Genomic DNA, 8899 nt, shown 5'->3' on the forward strand with positions numbered 1-8899 from the left:
TTGTGTAGAAGTTGGATGAAATGTTCTGTAGACATCAACTAGGTCCATTTAATCTATTGTATATTTTAGATCTTGGATTTCTTTATTGATTTTTTGTTTGGATCACGTACCTATTGATGATAATGGGGTGTTAAAGTCTTCCACAACCACTGTGTTGGCATTAATATATACTCTTAGGTCTTTCAGGGTATGTTTGATGAAATTGGGTGCGTTGACATTGGGTGCATACAGGTTGATGATTATGATGATTATGATTTCCTTTTGCTCTATTTCCCCTTTTCTTAGTATGCAATGTCCTTCTTTATCTCATTTGATCAGTGTAGGATTGAAGTCTACTTTATCAGAGATAAGTATTGCTACTCCTGCCTGTTTTCAGGGGCCATTGGCTTGGTAAATCTTCTTCCAGCCTTTCATCCTAAGCCTATGCTTAAATTATTCTTGTGGGCTTCATTGGGTCCTTTGGCATAGTTTATTTTCATTTTGTTCAAGTGTGGATCTGAGTATCTGTTTTCTTCATGCCCCTCTGGTTCCTGTACTGATTTTTTGCTGTGGTGAAACTGGTTTACCTGTTTCTTCTGTCTTCCCATCATTGTCTTTGGTGTTGTTACTGTCCCTGTATTGTGTGCAATTAAGTATTTTGTAGCTTGTAATAATAACAATGGTGATATTTAGAATGGAAGAGTGAGCAGAGATGGAAAGCAAGAAGTCAAAAAAAGGAGAAAAACATTAACAAGAAAGTTTCAAAGGTATAAACAGGGAGCGTTAGTGTACTAATTGACAGTAAGCTGAACAGGCATTAGAGAGACAGAGAGAGGACTGAAAATAAAACTAAGAAAAATAAAGATAAGAATAAAAATAAAAAATAAGTAAATGAAAGAAATATGTATATATAAAAATAAAATGAAAAATAGAAAATTAAAAAACCAAAAAACCTCCAAGTTCTAATGCAATGAAGTTTCAGTCTTAATAATTTGGGTGTCTGTCTCAGTCTCCAATCCTGAAGATGGTGCCTCAGATGTTGTTCTGTAGTTGTCTCATCAAAGGGGACGCATAAAGTAGAACAAAACTACACATGCACACACACACACAAACCCCACCAAGTGTCCCAAGTTCAAATGCAATACAGTTTTAGTAAGTTTTTCAGCATGCAGGTGTAATTCGGTTGTTCTCTCATCAAAGGTAGGGAGAAAAAGAAAAAAAAGAAAGAGTCTGGAGACAGTTCTGAGAATGGTATCTGCGGCTGTGGCTTGCCTGTCCGCTGCTGTCAGCTTGCTGTTGCTGGAGGCGTTATTTATGCAGATCTCTGGGGTGAGCTTAGTACTCACCTGTCCTGCAGGCTTTGTTTACTCAGAGTTCTCCTGTGTGTGAGTCTTGCTACAAGCTTTCCCCTTTCCAAGCAGGTGACTGCACCTGCTTTCTCAGGCCTGCATGTTTATTTAGAGTTCATGTGGGAAGTGGGTCTTCTCCCCATTCCTGTGCAGTTTTTCTCCCACCACCACTTTTACAAGCTTTCCTGCTCCTGATTACTGGGCAGTGCTGCTGCTCCTGACAGCCACCATGTTTGCTTACAGCTCACATGGGAAGTGAGTCTTCCTTCCTCTCCTGTGGAGTTTTCCTTCCTCCGCCACTCTTACAAGCTTTCCCACTCCTGGTTGCTGGGCTCGCGTCCCCACTCCCACCAGAGCCTCTCCTGCCCACCTGGCTTGTTCATTTATTGTTCCAGGAAGGATTCCCTTCCCCCCATCTTTGGCGCTCAGTGCGCCCCACCCTTTTTCTTGCGTGTTTTTATTGTTCTTTTTGCTTATTAGTCAGTTTTTCTTTTTTCCCCAGGTGGAGGTCAGTCTGTCCAGGGGGTATGCTGCTCTGGTACAGGGTTTTCTATGGGAGTACCATGGTACTGTGAGGCTCACCTTGCCTGCATCTTCCCAAGCCATCCAGGTGTGGGTGACTGGTAGCCCGAGGGCCCTCCTTTTTTCTCCATTTAATGTGAAGTGGAGATTCTCTGCACTGGCTGGAGGTGTGGTGGGGTCAAAGTTTTGTCTCTTCTCAGTGGTTTTGCCTGCAAAGTGTGTCTCCAGTGTGTCTCCAAAATTTCACATAGGAGGCTCGCTTTCTGCTTCTTCCCTCTAGCTGCCATCTTCAAATGGTGTCTTTTGATTGGGGAGTTGAGTCTGTTGAAATTCATTTTTAATATTGATAGGTATGTGGTGATTCCTGTCATTTTTTATTATTATTATTTAAGGGCTTGATTGTGTGCAACTGAATCGATATTACTGTCTAATTCCTTGCCTTTTCTTCTCCTGTGGTTTGATGTTGCCTGTTTTCTCATGGTTTTGTTTGTTTTCATTTTCTATGTGCAGAATTCCTTGGACAATTTTTATAGTGATGGCTTGGTAGTCATATATTGTTTTAGTTTCTGCTTATTGTGAAAGACTTTTATTGCGCCATCCATTTTGAATGATAGATTTGGGAAATTTTCTGTTATTATTTCATTGAATATATTAGGAATGCCTTTTGCTTGGACGTATTCTCCTCCTTCAGTGCCCATGATTCTCATGTTTGGTCTTTTAATGGAGTAGGTGGGTTCTTGCATATTCCTTTCATAGGTCTTGATTTATTTCACTAATAGTTTTTCAATTTTTCCTTTAATTTTTATTTTATCTTCAATTTCTGAGATTCTATCTTCTGCTTGTTCTCGTCTGGTGGATTGGCCTTCCATTTTGTTTTGTGTTTCTGTTTCATTATTTTTTCTAAGGTTTTCCATCATAGGCCACTTCCTCTTTAATATTGTCTATTTTTGTCCTTAATTCATTTATCACTTTATTTATGGTGTTAGGGATTGCTGGGTTTGGGGGTTGTGTAAAGTTGGTATAGTAGGTTGGTCAGCAGGTGATGAGTGTGTAGGAGGGAGGGGTAGTCTGGTGACAGGTTGGGGGAGAATGGGAGGAAAAAGTGAGGGTTGGGAGAAGAGAGTAAGTGAGAAGGGGCAGAATGAGTTTTTGGTGTGGAGAACAATGGATATCAGCACAGGAGAAGGAGGAAGAGTGAAGGGGATGAGAATAGGGATGAGAAGATGATAATGGTAATATTGATAGTATAGAAAAAGAAAGAAAAAAGATAATAGGAGTAAAAATAAAAATAAAAAATCTACAGTAAAAAAACCAAAAAAAAAAAAAACAAAAAGAAATCAACAGGAAAAATGAGCAAATAAACAAACAAATAAAAATGCACAAAAACCAAAGCAAAAACTGAAAAACACTTCAACGGGTTCAGGAACAATAGAATTTCAGTCTTACCTTAAGTTCTGGAGTTACTCCTTCAGCATCCAGTCCTGGTATTGGCATATAAGCAGAAGCTCTGAATTGGTTTCTCCAGGTGATTGTCTTGTGAGTAGTGTTTTGTTCTTCTGTCTACCAGTTGAATTGAAATTGTGAGGTGATCTAGCTTTGCCAGATCATACAGGGTGGTCCTGGATATTGGTTTCCTCAGCTGATAGCTATGTTACCTTTCAGCTGCAAGTATTTTGTCAGTTCTTCCCCCAGTGAGGTGTGGTTATGTAAGTTTGAAATCTGCCCTCAGTTTCAGGAGAGAGCTCTATAGTTCACTAGTTATCCTGCTTTGGAAGTGGATTTTTGCTGTGCTTATTTACTGGGATTTCCAGGCTGGGGGCTTATTTCTTTGCTTTAACCCTTTCTATGGGACAGGTTCTGTGTTCCATCAGCTTCCCTCTGCTGTCAATATTTTATGATGGTTCACTGATTGTTTTTCAATTTTGTGGGGCAGTTTGACTTTGGGTGCTGCTCACTGGGTCAGGAGATGATCTCTGTGATCTGCTACCTGCACTACTTCAAGAGTGGCTTATTGCCCACCCAGTCTAAACCTTCCTGCCTGTCCAGCATTTGTTTATTGACAGTTCATGTTCAGATTAACCCTTTCCCCCTCCCCTTTCTCTGATGCACTTTCTGCTTTCCCACCCCCTCTGCTTTTGTACTAGATTACTGTTTGGTGTTTATTGTTCAGGTTTTTTGAGGGGGAGGTCAGTCTGCCCAGAAGCTGTGCTGCTTTATCCCAGGGGTGGCTGGGGAAATTTCATGTGATGCATGGTGCTCACACTTATTTGTTCTGTAGAATGTCTCACAAGTAGGTTTGGAGACAGTGGCACCAGCTGTGGCAGTGGTGGCAGCCCTCAAGCTTTCTAAGTGTAACATGTTCTGGGGATGCCTTCCACAGGTTAGGGATTCAGGGTGTCAAAGATTTGATTCTGATTGGTGCTTTACTTCTGCTAAGTGTAGCTCAAGCATCTCAGCAAGGTTCTGGATTTGGAGTTCAGGCTATCTGCTTCTGTATCATAGTCACCATCTTGGATCATTTCCTTATTGTCATTTTAAAGTGAAGACTTCACATTTGCATGGTGTCTGGATGACTGTGGGCAGGAGGCTTCACTTCTTCACCACATGATTCTCTCCATAGGGCAGCTAAAATATCCTCATGACATGGCACTTTCCCCAGTATGAACAGTCATTGTCCAGTTCTCACACATCCAGGGGATGTTCCTGTGGTCTTGCAGTCAGAAGAATTCACACAGCTGCTGAAGCTGTATATCCTTAGAAATGTCCCACCAGCAGGAGCATGGCATATATGGTGATAATGCAGCATGCAAGGTGAATCACCTTCCACTGTCACTCATCATTGGACAGGTCTCAAGTATCTTTAATCATCTATTCAAGCCATTCTGTCCTCTGCTGTTTCAAGAACCCATCAAACCAGCTTCTCACTGTTTACACTCTTCTTCACATAGACAGCCACATATTTTCTCCATTCACATCCTTCCAGTCTTCATCTAAATTTCATTTATCAATGAGGTCATCCATAAGTCATTTACCCTAAACTTCCAATTTCTCTCACATGCTCTTTCTGTCATTATCACTCCCTACAATATATTATAACTTTTTTGCATTGCTTGCTATCAGTCTTCAGCAGAATTTAAGAAAACACAAGGGATATTTCCTGATATCCTCAGTACTTTAGTCACTACTAAAAAGTGTCCAGTATATAGAAAATGATAAAATATTTATTGAAAAAAAGAATAAATTTTATGTATATTTAGAGAAGAAAAATGTTCTTTCCATTTAAATATGTGAAGTGAAAATATTTCTTAGTTTATTTTCTGGAGATATTTTTTAAAAGATAGAATTTTGGCAATTAAAACAAAGGTATTTAAAAACCATAGAAACTATCTCCTATGCTCATGGACTGGTAGAATCAACATAGTAAAAATGTCTATACTCCCAAAAGTAATCTACATGTTTAATGCAATTCCCATCAAAATTCCAATGACATTCATTAAAGAGATTGAAAAATCTACCGTTAAATATATATGGAATCACAAGAGGCCATGAATAACCAACCAGTACTAAGTCAAAAGAACAATGCTGGAGGTATCATGATACCTGACTTCAAACTATATTACAAAGCAATAACAATAAAAACAGCATGGTACTGGCACAAAAACAGACATGAAGACCAGTGGAACAGAATAGAGTCCCCAGATATGAAAGCCATACAACTATAACCAACTTGTCTTTGACAAAAGTGCTAAAAATGTATGATGGAGAAAAGACAGCCTCTTCAACAAAAACTGCTGGGAAAACTGGTTAGTAGTCTGCAAAAAACTGAAATTAGATGCATGTATATCACCCTATACCAATATTAACTCAAAATGGATCAAGGATCTTAATATCAAACCCCAAACTCTAAAGTTGGTACAGGAAAGAGCAGGAAATACTCTAGTATTAACAAGTATAGGCAAGAACTTTCTCAATGGAACCCCAGCAGTACAGCAACTAAGAGAAAGCATAGATAAATGGAATTTCATAAAACTAAAAATCTTCTGTTCAGGAAAAGAAATGGTCTCTAAACTGAAGAGACCACCCACAGAGTGGCAGAAAATATTTGCCAGCTACACATCAGACAAAGGACTGATAACCAGAATATATAGGGAACTTAAAAAACTAAATTCTCCCAAAACTAATGAACCAATAAAGATATGAGCAAGTGAACTAAACAGAAATTTCCCAAAAGAAGAAATTCAAATGGCCCAAAAACACATGAAAAAATGCTCACCATCTCTAGCAATAAAGAAAATGCAAAGTAAAACCACACTAAGATTCCACCTCACCCCTGTTGTAATAGCCATCATTAGCAACACCACTAACAACAGGTGTTGGCGAGGATGTGGGGAAAAAGGAACCTTCTTACAGTGCTGGTGGAAATGTAAACTACTACAACTCTGGAAAAAAATTTGGAGGCTACTTAAAAAGCTAAATATTGATCTGCCATTTGATCCAGCAATATCACTCTTGTTGATATACCCAAAAGACTGTTACACAGGTTATTCCAGAGGCACCTGCACACCCATGTTTATTGCAGCACTATTCACTTTAGCCAAGTTATGGGAACAGCCAAGATTCCCCACTATAGACAAATGATTAAGAAAATGTGGTATTTGTACACAATGTGATTTTATGCTTCCATGAAGAAGAATGAAATGTTATCATTTGCAAGTAAATGGATTGAGTTGGAGAATATCATTCTGAGTGAGGTTAACCTGGCCCAAAAGATCAAAAATTGTATCTTCTCCCTCATATGCAGACATTAGAGCAAGGGCAAACACAACAAGGGGATTGGACTTTAATCACATAATAAAGCAAGAGCACACAAGGGAGATGTGGAGATAAATAAGACACCTAAAAAACTAGATAGAGTTTGTTGCCCTGAATGCAGAGAAACTAAAGCAGATACTTTAAAGCAACTGAGGCCAATAGGAGAAAGGGACCAGGAACTAGAGGAAAGGTTAGTTCAAGAATTAACTTAGAAGGTAACACACATGCACAGGAAATGAATATGAGTCAAATCCCTGTATAGCTATCCTTATCTCAACTAGCAAAAACCCTTGGTCCTTCCTATTATTGCTTATACTCTGTCTTCAACAAAATTAGAGATAATGGCAAAATAGCTTCTGCTGGGTAGCGAGGTGTTGGGGCGGAGAGGGAGAGGGCGGGGTGGGGGGGTGAGGGAGGGGGTGGGGGAAGGGGGGAGAAATGACCCAAACATTGTATGCAGATATGAATAAAATAAATATTTAAAAAAAGCATAGAAACTATGTCATGTAGTTGAAAAACTCTTTTAGATATTCATAAGTAATTTTCTGACCTTACTTAGAAGGAAAATGAAGTGTTATAAAAATAACAGATGCATACAAAGTCCTCTATACCATAACTAATGTATTACTTCTAGTGACATTAAGGACAATAGTTCAATTTTTTAAACTACTTTATATTTTAAAGTGGCTTTAGTCTCACAACCAAACAAAAGAAATTTTTCATATAATACCTTCAACACAGTGTAGTATCTCCCATTCCTCTAGAATGGCATATTTTCTATAATTAGTAAACTTAAATTGTCATATCATTTCACCCAAAGTATGTAGTTTACATTCCAGTTTACTATGGTGTAATGTATTGAATGGGTTTTTGAAAAATTATGACCTGTATCTACCTTCATATTACCATAGAAATAAATTTTACTATCTTTAAGTGATGAAGTGTGCTCTGCCAATTCATCACTTCTCCACATTTTCAAATATAAACTAGTGTACTTTTACTGTCACCAGAGTTTTCCTTTTTTCAGAATGTTGTACAGTTGGCATCGAATAGTATTTAGGCTTTCTGGATTGGTTTATTTCATCAATCACATGCATAAAATTTCACCATGACATTTTATGACTTGATGGCTCAATTTTTTTTATTGCTGAGTAAAATTCCATTTTACAAATGTGTTACAGTTCATCTTTTCCCTTATAAAGGATCCCTTGATTTGTTCCAAGTTTTGGTAATTATGAATAAATGTAGAATAAATTTGAGGTATGTAGTGGCATCTCATTATTTTTGTTTCCCTTTCCTTGGCTTTTAACCATCTTTATATTTTCTTATTTTGAAGTGTTCATCAAGGTTTTGTCCAATTTAACCAGGTGGTTTGTTTCCTTATCTGATTTGTGTGGATTCTTTGTACATTTTGGAAAAAAAAACTTTGTCAGATCAGAGATATCTGACAAATCAGTGGGTTATGCTCTCATTTTCTTGCCATGTCTTTTTCAGAGCAAATGTTTTAAATTTTAATTAAATACAGCTTTTCACTTTCTGTTCTAGATCTTTGATTTAGTTTTTTATCTAAAAAGTGATTTTCAATCTTTTGATTATCTATATTTTTTCCTTTCATTCACTGGAAGCATTTCATAATTTTTTTGCATTAAGGTCTAGAATTCATTTGAGTGTAATTTTGTGAAAGGTATTAGGTTAGTCTAAATTCATTATGTTCACAAATGAATGTGCAGCACTATTTGGGGAAAATAATATCACTCTTGCTTCTTTATCAAAGATGGATTGACTACACTTTGGCAATGTATTCCTGGACTCAGTTCTGTTTCACTGACCTATTTGTTTATTCTTTCACTAATACCACCTATGATTTTGAGAATGTATCTTTATAAAATGTCTTAAAGTCAATAAGTGTCTGTCTTTCATCTTTATTCTAGTTTAGTGAAAGAATACCAATAAGGCAAATTATGGACAATGACATTATTTGATGAAAATGTCAATTCTAACAAAATAAGTGTAATTTTTTTGTGATTTACCATTTGGGTACATAATAGTGTTTTCTAGTCATTCAATCATAGACTCACTTTTTAAATGTTTTTCTAAGCTAATGTTTACTGAGGAAGAACAGCAAAAACTTGTTTATGTCAATGGTAAAGCATGCACTTAGCATGCATGCAGCCCTGAGTTCAATTCTCACCTACTCAACCAAAAAAGGAAAGAAGGAAGGAGAGAAGTATATTGTA

The sequence above is a fragment of the Castor canadensis genome, chromosome 1 (genome assembly GCF_047511655.1).
Source record: "Castor canadensis chromosome 1, mCasCan1.hap1v2, whole genome shotgun sequence".
In the NCBI taxonomy this organism is placed as follows: domain Eukaryota; kingdom Metazoa; phylum Chordata; class Mammalia; order Rodentia; family Castoridae; genus Castor; species Castor canadensis.